Raw genomic sequence first — 17,063 nt, forward strand, 5'->3', positions numbered from 1 at the left:
AAATCAAATCACATCGTCTCCTGCCCAGAACTCTGCAATGGTTTCCCAATATTCTCAGAATAAACATCCTTATAGTCAAAAACAAAGCAAAACAAAACAAAACAAACAAAAAAGTCCTTATAGTCCACAACGGTCTGACCTATCAGTCCGTCTTATGTATCTGTGCAACTTCATCTCTATCCCTGAGGACTTTCCTACTGCTGTTCCAGGCACCTGCCATAATGTCCCTGTCCCCTTACTTCCTCACTTCATTTGGGTCTCTGCTTAAATGCCACCATGACTTTCTTGACCTCCCTTTCTAAAAGGCCCCTCCCACACACACACACTCTACCCCCTTAACCTGCTTTATTTTGCTTTACAGTGTTCATCACCATCACTATTTCTTATAACATCATATATTTGTTTGTGAATCATTGGACTCCTGTAGTATGTTGTGTAGACATCTCTAACTCATTGGGGTTCTGGTCACCACAGACATCGGCAGCTGCCGGTGTTCTTGTCCCACCCTTGGCTCCCTCACATGTTATCAGGAGCCCCACACTTAGGCCTGTGGATATTCCAGCTTTCTTGTCCATTCCCTGCCCCTGAGAACAGCTGCCCTTGACCACCGCTAGGCAGAACAGCTCCACAAATTGTATGCTCTTACACATCTGAGGAGGCGGCCACAAAGGAGTCCCCGGGGACATCTGGGTGCTGAATTCTCAAGTATCCTAAACACACTATAGACAGTGAAGTTGGAGGAGGTTAGTTCCACAGCCTCCCTGTCGCTTGGGACAGGAAGTACTGGAGGAGGACCAGAGAGGGATCCTCCAAAGCATGGTGCCAAGGCCAGTGGTTCCTCATGCCCACATCCGTGAGCAGTCTGCCTTCATGGACCCATTTCAGCCTCCCTTTCAGGTCACGTTTCCTGTTGGTGGCTCTCTTTCTCCTTTCCCAGGCTCCGGTCAAACGGAACTGTTTGTTCATCTCCCAAAATAAAAGGCACTATTTTAGGGCCTAACAGTAGCACAAAACGGTAAGTTGTGTTGGATAGAAAACATCAATTGCTTCTTTGAAGATAAACAAGGAAGGCTTTGTTTGTTTTGCCTGTTTAGAATTTGTTCACTGGACCTGGAACAGACCTTAAAAATCATCGTGATTCTTCCGAAGAAGTGCAGGCTCAGACGTGCAAAGGGTCTCAGTCCTGGCAGGTGGCTACGTGGCTGGTGCCACACCAGGCCTAGAACCTGGGACAGGGGCCTGAAAAGCTGCTAACAGTCCCCAGGGCCTGTACACCTGACCCCACTCCACTAAGGTCCTCTGCCAGCCCAAATACCACAGGAAAGACATGCTGGGTCTGGACAGGTCTAGGTCTCCTACAACCCTGGAAACCACTGATTCTGCCCCTGCCCCAGCCCTTCCCAGCCTTGACTCTGGCCGGGTGATAGGAGCCAGAACCACAAATCCTTCCTTATCCCATCTGTAGTTTCCACAAGTGACAAAAGTCTTGAAACTTGGAGAAAAATAAAAAAGTATGTCTTCCTCAAAAGTTCTGGGCTGCTGCCGCTATGAAGATGAAGAGGAAAGGGGCTCCTGGAACTACTGTACAAATGTCCCACAGCTCTCCCACAATGACTGTGGCCAGGACAGTGTGGTGACGTGACCTTCACACCACAGAACCGGGGGTACGGCGGGTGGTTAGCTGTACTGGCTCTTCATGGGGCTGTGGAGAAGGGGCTGGAGCCGAAGCTGCTGCTCAGAGAACGAGGTTCTTGCTGGGCCTGGAACTCTGTTTCTAATATTGGATTGACCCAAGTGGAAATTAACAGTGGACAAATATCACAACATTACTATTCTCACCTTCAGAAAAGAAAAAAAAAAACGCTTGAGAAAGTCTACAGGCAATCATTATAGGTGTTCCTTCTCCTCCCCGAAAAGTTCAGCAAACTGGCTAATGTCCAACTCATTAAAATAAAAGCAGTGGAAAAAATTTCACCCTGCACACCCAGAACTAAGTCTTGCCTATCAGGTTTTCAAGGAGCAGAATAAGACTCCTTTTGATGGTTAGAAAGATGAGTGAGGAGGGAAAATTCCCCTTTTTCCCCTCTACCTCTGAATCTGTAAACCTCAGGGAGGGAGAGGAGAAATCTCTTAAGACTTTCTTTTATTTTTAGAACAGTCTGGAATTTCTAAGCATTCCAGAGGCAGGCAGTCATTCACTGAGAAGGATCCACTAAAAAGTCTCTTTTTTTGGTACAATTTGGCCTGATAACACAAAGAGCTGAAATCTTACTATAATCCAACTTTCCAGGATGGCAAATGAAGGCATTTGTTTAGTGTAGAAACAGAAAAGATCCATGACTTTAAACAAAAATATAACCCTAAAAGAGCAGAGAAATAAATCAACACATTTTTCTAATTTGTTTTTCCTGACAACCTCGAGAAAAAAACAGGAATAATGTCAGCCTGTTTTATGTGTAGCATGTTTCAGGCCACAGAGATCTTCTCTGGAACTCATAGATTTTCTTTTTAAGTTTATTGATTTATTTTGAAGGTGGGGGGAGCGTGAGTGGGGGAGGGTGAGAGAGAGGGAGAGAGAGAGAAGCCCAAGTAGGCTCCATGCTGTCAGCGCAGAGCCCCACATGAGGCTCAATCCCACGAACCATGAGAGGGTGAGGCATGACCTGAGCCAAAATCAAGACTCAAATGCTCAACTGACTGAGCCACCCAGGTGGCCCAAGGACTTCTCTAAAACTCTTAAAGGCCTGCAGAATTCCTGGAAAGATGAGAATCAGCTCTGATTTTGAAGGAGATCTCAGTTGGTCCTGGATAACAAAGTGAATTAAGGAAAATCAGGGCCAATTTCTTGCTGATTTTATTGATACACCAGTCACAGAAGTTTTACTCAGACTTTTAGAGACATTGACTTGAATCTAGCAGGTATATTCTTGTAAACACAAACCTGGGATTCTTAAAAAGTCAGAACTAGTGTTAAGGGCATCAGGGAAAGTGTTTATTTTCATAATGCAAGATTAAACACCAAGGAAGAAGTCAGTATGAATCATGTTTCTATTTAGGTCATTAACAAAGGGAAGGAGTGGAAACAAAACTTGAAACCTTGAATTTAGAAAGCAGCAAAGTTTATGCATGGGAGGGCTCATTCTGTGATAAGACAAACAGATAAAAGAATTACCCAGTGTAGTGGGCTGAATGGTAGCATCAAATGTATGTCCACGTCCTAATCCCAGAGTCTGTGAATTTTTTAAGATGTTATGAATTTATTCTGAATCAGAGTAAATTGTGTTCACTGTGGCTCAATTCCTTACAAATCATAATCCTTGATAAACACAGTTAAGCAGTTTTAATGTTTATTCCTTACTTATAGTGGATACACAGCAGTTTATACACAAGGCAAAGCCAGCCTGGTTTACTGGGAGTGGAAGTGTGGTGAGGGGATCCTGCCACAGCCAGCTAGCAAGGGGTAAACCCACCTACACCCTCTAGGACCTCCTTCCTGCTGAGCCATCACTTGATGGTAAGGGGAGAATTTATAAACATGAAGTTTAACATGGCAGATGATGGAAAAGGACTCTTGAGAAAAATAGCAAATGAGCTACCAGAAAACCCTAAGGAATGTCCTGTTCTCAGCTTTCCCTGGGTCAAGTCTGAGTTTGAAGCTGGAGCTTTAAGAATTAACGTAGGGGGTAAGGGGCAGGGGACCCTCCTGATCTCCCAGCTCATGGCCAGGCTCTGTGCCAGAGCACCTGGGGCTCCCCGAGAGACCCTGTGAGCAATTTCCACCTAGTTCCAGGCAGAGCGGCAGAAGTGGTGGTGTTACCCTGATTTCCCTCTGCGCTTGGTCAGCCCAGGCACTGCTTGTGCCCAGGCATTTAAACAGCAATCACAATGGCAACAGGCTGAAGGCCTGTGCCTCCTCCTTTCACATCTGTACACAGAAGGATGACCCATCTTGAGCAGAAAACCTCAGAGACATTTGGGAAATAGAGATGGGGAGGCTGGGGACAAGGACAAGATAGGGGGAGATAGTTGGAAATGGACTGTCACCCCAGATGAAGACCTCCGAGCAAGACCATTCATCTGGTTCCTTTACCAGTGAGGCAGGATCTGAGGCCCACCTGGCAGCCTGGGGCTTGGGCTTGCTTACCCTCAGTTCTACTCCTCACCACCACCCCACCTTCTCCTCTGCTCTCTCTGGGGTGGGGTGGCAGGTTCATCCCTAAAGGATGCATATCTCAGACCCCCAGGTCAGCCCAGCTTCTGGCTGGATTTGGAGTGTGGAAGAAGGCAGTGAGGAGCCAGGGTATTTCTTCTCATTCTCCCTTCCTTCTGATGGCAGCTATGTCTCCTCTGTGGCTCCAGTTCCTGCCTTCTTGGCCCACCATGGCCCCAGATCCTGCAAGGAGACCCCTGGGCTTGGGGAAGGCCATGTCCTCCCTTTGTCCCTGCAGCCACCATGGTAATCACCTCCCATTGTGGGTCATCTCTGTGTTACCTCATGCCTCTCTCAGTCAGCTCCTTCATCACAGCATAAACCTTCCCTGTTGTAAATACTCAGAGTGGGCTCTGTGTTCCCGATTGGACTCTGGCAACTACACCACCCCAGCCCATGTGAGCTGATGGATGGGCTTCTCTGATGAGCTCTTTACTCTATGAGGGGCATGTGTTGATCACACTCAGATGCTCCCACAATCAGTCACTAGGCATCCTCCGTGGGCCCAGCCCATGCAGGCACTGCCACACACACACATGTATCATGTACATTGCAATGACCCTTTGAGATATTGTCAGATGACACATAGCCTAAATAATGAGGTGGGCACATTTCAGAGATGCTGAGTAATTATGCATCCTCCGACCATTAGCAATGTCTGGGATACAAACCATAGATCCCTTTGACATGATAAACCCATCTATCCATATTAAGTGATTTCTACTTACCAACAGAAATGATGGACTCTTCTTAGTATTACTGAGCTTTTCCACGGCACTCCCATTTATTTGGCACTGTAGTTTTCTTAGTTTCTCAGGCTTCTCTCCATTTCAACAGCCCTGAAAATGGGGGCAGAATGTTCTTCTTCAATTGGGCATGCTCAGTAGAATGAGCACAAGCTGATGGCCCAAGAAAACAGTAACACAAAATGCATCATGCATCCAAGTATCTAAAGAGTACTTTACAATTGCTTTAATAGCTGGAGACCTCAGAATTCCACATAGCCCAGGACATCTGAGTCATTAGGGAGGTCACACGCACCAAGCCACTGAGGAACTGTCCAAAAGAACCAATTCACTTTGCGTTTCACAGATGAGCCATGAGACTCCTGTTGATGACTTCCCAGGGCCCAATTAGCACTACTTTCTGCTCCAGTGGGGAGGGAAAGATGCCCCAGGAGGAAAGGAGCTTTGGCTGGCAGTCTAACCTGGGCTCTGTCCTGGTGGAGTAGAGAGAGGTGGGTTTGGCAAAGGAGTAGATGCTGTAGAAAAACAAACAGATGGGAAACATGCAGTGAAGAAGGCATTCTGACATCTGAATTTTCCACACTCCAGGAATGTCAGTGTTTATAAATTCCTTCCCCTGGCGTACATAAAAAGACTCTTCTGTTTTGAACATGTTAGGTAATTAGGAGCCTGGAAGGATGAAACCCCAGGAAACCTAGTAGGATACATTAAGGAACCAGCTTGCTGTATGGCTGTTGTTTTTCCTCTCTGTATAGAAGAGTAGAAAAGAATAAATGAATTTCTCCTATGGGCCAGAATTAGAAAAATCTCACATGTCTTTGTAGCACCACTGTCTATACGGCCACTGACACATAGTAGATACTTAGTAAATATATGTGTGTGGATGAAGAAAGAAATGAAATAATCTTGCCAACTTCAAAAAATACATCTTCATTTATTCTTTTTTTTTTTAAATCCATTTGTCCAACAAACATTAAGCAGAGTTGGGAATGCAAGCTAGTGCAGCCACTCTGGAAAACAGTATGGAGGTTCCTCAAAAAACTAAAATAGAACTACTCTACGACCCAGCAATTGCACTACTAGGCATTTATCCAGAGGCTACAGGTGTGCTGTTTCGAAGAGACACATGCACCCCCATGTTTATAGCAGCACTATCAGCAATAGCCAAAGTATGGAAAGAGACCAAATGTCCATTGAGGGATGAATGGATAAAGAAGATGTGATATATATATATATATATATATATATATATACACACACACACACACACACACGCACACACACACAATGGAGTATTACTCAGCAATCAAAAAGAATGAAATCTTGTCATTTGCAACTACGTGGATGGAATTGGAGGGTATTATGCTAAGTGAAATTTGTCAGTCAGAGAAAGACAAAAATCATATGACTTCATTCATATGAGGACTTCAAGAGACAAAACAGATGAACATAAGGGAAGGGAAGCAAAAATAATATAAACACAGGGAGAGGGACAAAACATAAGAGACTTAAATATGGAAAACGAACAGTGGGTTACTGGAGGGGTTGTGGGAGGAGGGATGGGCTGAATGGGTAAGGGGCATTAAGGAATCTACTCCTGAAATCATTGTTGCACTCTATGCTAACTAATTTGGATGTAAATTTTAAAAATAAAAAATAAAATTAAAAAAATACATTGTTGCTAAAAAACAAACAAAAACATTAGGCAGAGCTGTGTCAGTCCACATAGGATGAAGATATACAATAACACCTAAGATGTGGGTCCTGCCCTCAAGAGGGTCACTGCCAGAAAACGAACATTTCTGAGTACTTGTGCCAGTGGGGGCCAGTCCTAGGGCTCAGCGAACACTACAGGTACCTCTTTTTTAAAAAATAAGTTTATTTATTTATTTTTGAAACAGAAAAAGAGAGAGCACAAGATGGGGTGTGGTTGCAGAGGGAGACACAAAATCCAAACCAGGCTCTGAGCTGTCAGCACAGAGCCCGAAGTGGGGTTTGAACTCACAAACTGTGAGATCACAACCTGAACCAAGGTCAGACACTTAACTGACTGAGCCACCCAGGTGCCCCTCTGCTATAGGTAGTTCTGTGTGAATGACAGCCATTCTGGCTTTGAAGATTAGGATAAGGTGTAGCTTCATCAGTTCCCTGCTGTGAGAACTCCCTGGTGTTCCCCCTGATGTCCTGGTGAAGTAGAGACCCTCTCATCTGGCTCCCATCAGCTGGCTCCCATCAGCTCTTCTTCCTAAGGAAGAGCACAGCAGAAATGGCCTCTCAGAGGCTGTGGGGCAGGAGCTGGCTCTGGAGAGAAGTGGCTGCCCCAGATGGAAAGCAGGGCCTTCATGGCAGAGGGAATTTTGGAGAAACACCAGGTACTCTGCAGGGAACAATAGCCAGCCTTAGCTCCACTCTGCCTCACTACTTCCAGCTGTGTGTGTGTGTGTGTGTGTGTGCATGTAACTTACCCTCTCTGAGCCTCTTTGCTCCCTGTGAAATGATAACAATGATGTAGCAGTCCAATGGGGATTGTTCTGCAGAATAACTAAGTTAATGCATGCAAAGCACTCGGCACAGGACTTGATAATACATCAATATACAATAGTGGCTAAGTTTGGGGAAATGATGGAAAGAGGAATGGAAAATAGTACCTATTAGCAAGAAGCTGAAAGAATAATAGCTCGGATAAGACTTTCACAAAAATTATATATTTGATAGACTATAAACATTCCAAAGAAAAAACCAGATGAATTAAATTCCTTTAGTATTGATTATCTTCTAGGCCAGTGCGATGGTCAATTTTATGTGTCACCTTGACTACGCTATGGTGGTTTGGTCAAACACCAATCTAGAGATTGCTGTAAAGTATTTTTTAGATGAGATTTACACCTAAATCAGTAGACTTTCAGTAAAGCACAGCGTTCTCTGTCATGTAGGTTGGCCTCATCCAGTCAGATGAAGGCCTTAAGAGAAAAACTAAGGTTTCCCAAAGCAGAAGAAATTGTCAAAACTGCAAAATAGAAACCCTGCCTGAATTTCTGGCCTGCTGCCCTGTGGAATTTGGACTCCAGACATCATCACTTCTTAACAGGATTTCTAGCCTACCAGTCTGTCCCATGGGGTTCATTTGCAGGAGCCAATTGCTTAAAATAAATTTGTGTACGTGCATGCGTTTGTGTATCCTATTGGTTCTGTTTCTCTGGAAAACCCTACTATAGAGGGAAATAGGACAATTTTATGAGGAATCAGTAGGATTATACACAAGGGGAAAGACTTCATTCGTAAGAGTTCTGTTTCGGGAATAAAGATTGATGGCATTTGAGGAAAGGTGAAAACTACCAAACAAAGCATATATCTATTTGCAAGTTGTCTGTTTTGGGGCCCTTTCAGTCTCAGCTCCACAATGTATTACAGCAGGCTTTCCTGAGACCCTACAATTTCAAACAGACCTCTTAAGAAATTCCCTTCTCTGAAAAGAGGAGGCAAAGCAATGTATTCATTCACCGTTTGGCACTTAGCAGAAGCTGCCTGGCAGTTTAACGAATGGTTTATGCCCTCTCTCCAACTTGATTATAGCCTTTCCTAGGTACTCTCAGCACAGAGTCTGCCATTCTAAAGATATAAGGTTCTCGATAAACATTGCTCAGATTGAACTGAATCAAATATGTCTTCCCATGGACCTCAGATTACTCCATTAGAATATATTAAACACCTATAAATGGCAGCATTCTAGGCAGAACCAAGGGGATAGGTGATCATGTAGAGGCTACTCTTACCGCTCTTACTTCCCCTCCCTCCATCCTGCTCCTTGTTCACTTGCACCTGGCCTCATGCCCAACATTTAGTCAACAATTACCATGGACCAATGAGACACAAAACCTGTGCTTGATGTCTGATGGGAAAGGAGAGGAGAACTCTAGCCTCTGGTTTCTTGGCCTCTAACTCCAGTGGCCACTTTCTCCACCCCACCTCCACCATCTGCCCCCTCTGGCATACCTTGACTCTGTCTTCACCGTTAAGCACACCATCTCCAAATTCTCTATTTCGACACCCTGCCCATTCTTGGCCACCACCTCTTCACCTCCTGATTCACTCATTTGAGTTTCCCCACTCCAGCTACACTTCAAAACCACGTGGCCCTCTAAATCCCCAGGACACGTGTGCATGCACTCACGCATGCATGCATACATGCACCATACACTTCCCTGGACTCAGAGCCCATGGTCCAGCACATCAGCCTCACTGCTACAAACACCCTGGGCCTCCTATCTCTCCCGCCATTTAATTAACCCGGCAAAACACCAACCCTCATTAAACCCAACTGTCTGCTTGCTACATGGCTGCATTCCAGCAGCAGAAACTGGGAGAAGAAAATCAAACAATCCTGCTGCATGTTTTTCTTTTTCTTAAAAAATGTATAAGATAGTGAAAAGGCAGGCCTACGCCAGCTGACTCCATCTTGTTCTGTGTCCTTCACCTAGACCAGGCCTCCTCCCCTTGAGTAACCTCCGGCTCACCCGTTCAAACTTCCTGATCAAAACATGCCCAGCGACCTGCGTAACAGGACTCCGACCCTTCCCCAGCCAATCAGCTGAGGCCACAGCCATTACCTCACCAACTGCCCCTAGACCCCTATAAAACTTTTGTGCTTTTGAAACTCGCTCTCTCTCCCCAGTATCTCACCGCTGTGTGCACCGTGCAGGTAGGGGATTGAGTTCGAGCTAGCTCGAATAAAGGCTCTTTTGCTTTTGCATCGGACTCGGCTCCCTGGTGGTCTTTGGGGATCACGAATTCTGGGCATAACAATAGCTTTTAAATGGTCACATTTCCCTGGTAAATCAAGTCCCCTCTTCTCAAGGAGACTTTGTGGCAACTTCTCCTCCCTCCTCAAACCTACAGGAAACTTTTTTCTTCACTTTCAGCTTGCGACCTCATTTTATACTTCACTGAGAAAATACATACAATTAGATGAGAACTACCTCATCTTCCCACCACTGAATTCAGAACCTGTGTGAAAACCCACAGCTGATAGTTTGCCTTCTCAACCTGCTCTTCTCCAAAGCCAGACCCTCTCTTGTGCTCTCCAGCCAATCATCTGTCCCTACTCAAGCTCTTGCCTCCTATGGCATAAATTTCTTCCTCGCTGGATCATTCCAATCAACATATTGATTTGCCTCAATATGACCCATTTAAATAGATTCCTCAGTTCCATGCCCCTCTAGCTGTTTTTCCATTTCTTTGTTTTCCTTTAGAGCAAAGAAATTGTCTTTTTCATTCTATTCCCTCATCCTCCATTCTCTGCACAACTTCTCCTCCCAGCCAGGCTCTCGTCTTCATCAACCCACTGAATGACTCTTTGTTTTTAAGTTTATTTATTTTAAAAAGAGAGTGAGAGTGAGTGGGGGAGGGGCAGAGAGAGAGAGAGAATCCCAAGCAGGCTTCACGCTGCCAGGGTGGGGCTCGAACTCATGTATCATGAGATCATGACCTGAGTTGAAATCAAGAGTTGGACGTTTGGGGCACGTGGGTGGCTCAGTCGGTGGAAAATCCAACTTTGGCTCAAGTCATGATCTTGTGGTTCATGGGTTCGAGCCCCGCATCAGGCTCTGTGCTGACAGCTTCAGATTCTGTGTCTCCCTCTCTCTCTATTCCTCCCCCAATTGCACTCTGTCTCTCTCTCTCTCTCTCAAAAATAAATGAAAAGATTTTTAAAAATTAAAAAAAAAAGAGTTGGATGTTTAACTGACTGAGCCACCGAGAAGCCCCACCCACTGAATGATTCTTAATGAGACCCCCGCAACAGCTATTTTGTCAGCTCGAGGGGTCAGCTCTCTGTCCACATCTTCTCCGTCCTCAGAAGCACTGGCCATTGCCCACTATTTTCATGAAGGATGTTTTTTCCTAGGTTTCTTGACACCATGATATCTTGGTTGTCGTCCTACTTGAGTGGCCATTCCTTTTTTTTTTTTTCTTTCCTAATATGGAAAGTTTTAAATATGTCCAAAAGTCAACAGGATAATATAATGAATTCCCATGCTCTTATCACTCAGTGTCAATTCATGACCAGTCTGGTTTCATTTATCTCCTACGTACTTCCTGCTCCCAAATTATTTGCAAGGCCCAGACATATTATTTCATCTGTAAATATTTCTGTATGTTTTTCTAAATAAGGACTCTTTTTATAAAAAACATAACCACTCCATCATTGTCACACCTAAAAAAATTAACTATCCTTGATATCATCAAATATCAATGGCTCCTTCCTTTTAGCTTCCTTTACTGGCTTCCCTTCTCTACCTGACCTCTAAATGTTTGAGTCTCAGGCTGTGTCCCCTGTTCTCTTCTCTTTTTATTCCACTTCCCTCATCCAATCTCAATCCCCACAATCTCTTTTATTCCACTTCCCTAGACAATCTCATCCAACCATAGACCTTTGAATGTCATCTATATGTTTATGACTCCCCTGAGTTCCAGTTTTCTGCAGTCAATGGTTTAACTTAAATTTCTAATGAGAACATCAATTTTGGTGTGACAAAACAACATCTTTGATTCTTTCTTTATCCCACCTCTGGCCCCAAGCCTTCTCAACTTCCAGCTTTACCCATCCTAATAAGTGGCACTACCATCTATATTTTGTTCAGTCAGAAATCTGGCAGTTATCCTTGATTTCTTGATTTTACTTCTAATTCATGTAGTAGGGACTGCTCTGTGGTTCCAGTGTTTTCTGTTCTTCCATAGTAAGAGAACTTTTACCAGGCACATGTGCCCCCAGAATAAAGATGGCATTTCTCAGGTTTCCTTGTACCTAGTTGTGGCCCTATGACTTGGTTCTGGCCAATTGGATGTTAATGGAAGTACCAAAGGACCACTTTTTGTCTCCCTTATCACTTTCTCTATCTTGACATCTTGAATGCAGAGGCTGCCTTGAACCATGAGGATGAGGGTCACACCCCAAGATGCCCTAATAGTGAGCTGTTAGTATGTCTATCATTCAGGGTCTAGTCTGGAAATAGAACTTAAACAGGCAAAGTTTAATATAAAGAATTACTATTTATAGGGGACTGGGTACTAAAAGGGGATAAAAGAAAACTCTAAAGGACTGATGGCTGAGAAAGAGTAGGCAAAGAAGAAACAAATTTGAAGGGGGAAAAGGCTCAAAACTTGTTGAAAAGGGTATGGCTGCAGCCCACCAGAGGTGGAGAAGTTTGCTGGGTTCCCTTAGGCCAGTTACCTTAGAGGAAATTCACAGTCAGTGGACTAAAGGTGGTGGGTGGGAAAATGGGCCAAAGCTGGACGGTGATGGCCATGGGATGCCCCATATGCATGCCATTGGAAGTCACCTCGTGGGAGCAAGTGGAAGAGAAAGAGAACCATAACCAAGAAGAGAATCTCCTTCTTCCTGCCATATCCATATAGTACCATCTACTGACAAAGCTAACATCATGACAACCAGCAAAGGAAAAATGTTTACAGATTCCAGCTCCAGTGCCAAAACAACACAATGAAGAATGGATTTGGAGTTAAGAAGCAAAGCCTGTATTAGTTTGATAGGCTGCCATAACACAGACCAGGAGGCTTAAACAACATTAATTCTCTCACAACACTGAAGGCTAGAATTCCAAGATCAAGGAATTAGCAGATTGGTTTCTCCTGAGGCCTCTCTGTGGCTTGCAGACGGTCCCCTTCTTGCTGCGTGTCTTCATGCGGCCCTTTTTCTCTGCATGTGCACATGTATTCCCTGGTGTCTCCTCTTTTCTAAATGCACCAGTCTTATTGTATTAGAGCTCCACACTTATGACCCCATTTAACCATAATTACCTCTTTAGAAGTCTTGTCTCCAAATACAGTCATACAGCCTCCAAATAGAGCTTTGACATGTGAATCTGGGAAGAACACAGTTCAGTCCAAATGACTCCACCCTTTGGGCCCCCAAATTTATGTCTTTCTCTCAATCAAAATACATTATTCCCATCCTAACAGCCCCAAAAGTCTTAATGCATTTCAGCACCGACTCCAAATCCACAGTCTGTTCTAAACGGCATCTAAATCAGGCATAAGTGAGACCCAAGGTATGATCTGTTCTGAGACAAAATTCCTCTCCATTACAAACCTGTAAAACCAGGGAAGTTATGTGTTTCCAAAATACAGTGGTGGGACAGGCACAGGATGTACATTTCCATTCTAAAAGGGAGAGATTGGAGAGAAGGAAGGCTTCCTTTCTTTGGTAACAGGCACAGTGTGTGGTGCACTGGCCCTGGATTTCCTACGCAGACTTTGATTTCAGAGAAAAATAAACTTCTGTCCTATTATTTTGGATACAGCAGACCCTAATCCTAACTAAGCTGAAATACACATACAGTTCAGCAGCAAATCTTGTTGGCTGTGCATCTGAAATATAGCTCACCATCACCATTGCTCTAACCCTGGTCTGAGACACCACCATACCTTAGCCCTCTGCCATGCTGTGCTCTGGAGATGCTTGCCTAAACTGCTGTTTGTCTGTTCATTTTGCTATAACCCATTGCTATAAGGCACGACATGGGATACCTGATTTAGGGCTGAAGATTAGGATGTGCACTTGGCATCTAAGCACACCTCCCCATATCCTGGCTGGAATGAAGAATGTATTGCTCTCAGGTGGCCTGTGAGGACCAGACCAGCCCACAGCCCCACATTCTGCTTGGATATAATAGGACGAGAAACAGAGAAAACCTCATCACTCTGCTTCTGATGGGAAAGCGATGAAGCATAGGTGAGTAAAAAAAGAAAAAAAAATCCAGATGAAGAGTATTTAAGCCAGAAAACCAGGTCAATCACTCAAAATCTTTGTGACTATACTAGTCAAACATCTTGGTTGCAAAGAGTGAAAACCAGCTTTAGCAAGCTGGGCAGAAAAGGAATGTGTCAGAAAGCCACTGTCCCCAGTGGGGGGACAGCTGGGGGTGTGGGCGCAGTGAATGCCTGGAAGGTTAGAGGACCAGGTTTGGAAGAAGGCAAAGAACGAAGGGAACCAGGCCACTGACCCTGCCAGTGTCATGCCTCAGGACAGCCTGGGTGGGATGCTGCTTCTGGGACCGCACTGCCCTGCACAGCCAGCACTGCCCTGGCACCCCAGCCGTGGCCTCATCACTGCTGGACACGGGCCTCCTCCACTGCCAGCACGTCCGTGGAGCCCCGGGACAAAGAGAGCCAGTACTGCCACTAGAGAAGATTCTGAGGAGCCCTTGCTTGTTTTCACACCTCACGCCAAATCTGAAGTCCTTGGAAGAGCCCACAATGGGCCACACACCGCTTTGAAGGCTGTTTAGGGCCAGGAAAAACAACCACCGGTCTTTCCAGCTTGCCTGGTGAAAGGTGGAGCTCTGGCCCCCAGCAAAGTCACCCAATGGTGGGAGGTTTCACGAGAAAGGTTTCAGATAATGGGTACCCTCTATGCTAGTTTTCTTGGGCTGCTACAGCAAAATACCACAGATGGGGAGGGTTAAGCTACAGAAATTTATTTTCTCAGAGTTCCAGAAGTTGGAAGTCTGAGATCAAAAAGTCAGCAGGCTTGGTTTCTTCTGAGGCCTCTCACCTTCTCACTATATCTTCACATGGCACCTCTTTCTTCTGTGAGGTGCCTCCCCGGCTGTCTGTGTGTGTCCAAATCTCCTCCTTCATAGGGACAACAGTCAAACTGGATTAGGGTCCACTCTTCTGGCCTTGTTGTAACTTAATAATCTCTTCAAAGGTCCTTTCTCCAAATACATCACATTCTGAGGTCCTGAGGGTTAGAGCTTCAACATAGGATGGGGGTGGGGGGGCACAATTTGGCCCATAACACTCTCTGAAATGGAGAACATCTACCCCAGTGAATAAAAACAGAGATAGTGAGTGGGGACTAAGTCAACTACGTGTTCAAATACAGAAGGATTAACTTGTTAGAAAAGTTCCAGCTGAAACCTGCAGTTAACAAGTGCAATCAAGAGTCAGGTGTCCTGGGCCCTTGCTTCTTAGTCTCATGGGCCAGCAGCAGAAGCATCACCTGGACCCTGCCCCTGAGTCAGTGCCTGCACAGTAGCTGCAGCCCAGGTGATCTTCTGCCATAACAGTTGGAGACGCTCTCCTGTATGCACTCCCTTAAGTAAGAAGATCTGCTTGCTGCTGATGAGAGAGGGTGGGTCCATGTGCCTCAGTGCTCTACCTGCATTCTGATACAGAAAAGGGACCGAGTGGCAATAGGCTCCTGCCTTAGGGCCTGGCCATTGGCTGGAGCAGGCTTGGGAAGCCCTCCTTCAGGGCCACCATCATAAAGGTAGCAGGGACTCTCTGAAGTCTGTTTCCTGACTTGGGAAGGTAAACTCGATAATATTTTGACACTTACATTTAAAATTTGTGTAGTGGACTCAGAGGGGTAGGGGTGGGGTGGGGAGGTGGTTCAAGCTTTTCTGGCTCTATTTTCTCACCTAAAGGTAGGGATGATAGTATGTCTCCTGAGGCTATGTGAAGATTGGATGGGTCGGTCTTCACAGAGTGTGAGAACAATGGCTGGCGCAAAGTAAGTTAGCTATTACTATTATTATTTTTTCAGGAAAGGTAAAAGAGGTCCTATGACCACCTGTTTGGCTTTATTTTATCCTTAGAAGGAGTTAACATTCAACCAGAGAATGTATTCCCTATTCTCCCCTTGCACACCTAAATTTTTTGCCAGAATTTAAATTATTCACACAAGTGTTTTCAAACTACACATGCTTCTCTGGCTTTAGGGTCAGTTTCTGAAGCTGTTACAATCTGGCTGGTGAATAAATTTACATATAAAAAAAAAGTTGAGTTAATGGAATCAAATAGTCAACTCCTAGCCTGAGGAAAAGGAGACACAGAGCCTTAGTTCTTCCACAGAGGAGAGCACAAAAGGAGTCCACTCTGACCAGGGAAAACAATGCAGAGCATTTTATACTTCCCTTGCAGAGAGATGTTCTGTGTCTTCCTTAACAGGAAGACAGAATGAGAGACCCTAGAGCAGGAAACCAAAGAAAAAAGACACACATTTTTGCTACATAAACATACCAAAGGCAAATAATTAGCCCACATTTGCTGGCGTGGAAGCCAGTCAGCCCTTCCCTGAGAAAGAAGAAACCTGAAGCCTACAAAATACAAAGTCAGGCCAGGAGAGACCGTCACACCCTGCCTACAGCCTAGAGAGTTTGCTGAGGAGAAGCCAGCAAGCCCTGGCACCTGGTCACCACCACATGGCAGAAAGAACCGTTCACATTCAAGTCCGAACTGCATGGTGCAGGAGAAATGTGTTGGTAGGGGTTTGGTTTGGTCTTGTGTTTCCCTGAACTCGACACCCCAATAAAATGGAGTAAGGCCAATCCATGGGCAGGGATGTCCCAAGCCAGAGGCTCTGGGAATCAAGGAGGTGGCAGCAAAGGCTAGGGTGAGCAGGATTGTCCTCTCTTGTCAAGGAAGGGTTTGGATCTGGGGACTCCTCACTGTGAGAATAGGCTCTACCTTTTTAAAAATAGGTCGGGGGGCGCCTGTGTGGCTCAGTCGGTTGAGCTACCGACTTCGGCTCAGGTCATGATCTCACAGTTTGTGAGTTCGAGCCCCGCGTCGGGCTGTGTGATGACAGCTCGGATCCTGGAGCCGGCTTCAGATTCTGTGTCTCCCTCTCTCTCTGCCTCTCCCCCACTCATGCTCTGTTTCTCTCTGTCTCAGAAATAAATAAACATTAAAAAAATGTTTTTTTAAAAATAGGTTGGGTCCTTACATATCTCATATAATTTGTAATTATAGACTGCCAAGGAGATGATTAAGTGAATACTCAAGGTCTCAGTCCTCTTCTCTGGAACTTTTGCTGTGTGTCTTTTTTTCCATTGCTTTCCTTAGAAACCTGCCTTGGTGTCCAACTTGGGAAGTGGACAAAATTCCCTATTTCAGAAACTAGCTGACTAGCTTTGGACTAGAAGTAGCTTTGGCATATGATGCCACAACCTTGGTTCCAGCCATTATTCCTTTTTTTTTTTTTTTTTTTTTCTTATTTACTGACTTTGATGGCAGGTGATGGAAGACATATCACACTTTACAGAAGGTGACGCTGAGGCCAGTATCGTCTCCCTGGAATGTTC

At 45.0% G+C, this 17,063-nt stretch overlaps 1 protein-coding gene across 7 annotated transcripts in view; it reads right to left on the reverse strand.

Annotated features, from left to right (window-relative positions):
• CYSLTR2 (cysteinyl leukotriene receptor 2) overlaps window positions 1-17,063 on the reverse strand; it is an 84,797-nt gene that overhangs the window by 35,051 nt on the left and 32,683 nt on the right. For 5 of the 7 annotated variants that reach the window (XM_042968417.1, XM_042968494.1, XM_042968272.1 and 2 more), the window contains one exon: window positions 4,939-5,049. The gene's annotated coding sequence lies outside the window, so the exon portion shown is untranslated. Of the gene's footprint in view, window positions 1-4,144; window positions 4,391-4,492; window positions 4,600-4,938; window positions 5,050-17,063 lie in introns of those variants that run through there. The other 2 variants (XM_042968716.1, XM_042968570.1) reach the window with 2 other exon arrangements.

The sequence above is a fragment of the Panthera tigris genome, chromosome A1 (genome assembly GCF_018350195.1).
Source record: "Panthera tigris isolate Pti1 chromosome A1, P.tigris_Pti1_mat1.1, whole genome shotgun sequence".
NCBI lineage: Eukaryota > Metazoa > Chordata > Mammalia > Carnivora > Felidae > Panthera > Panthera tigris.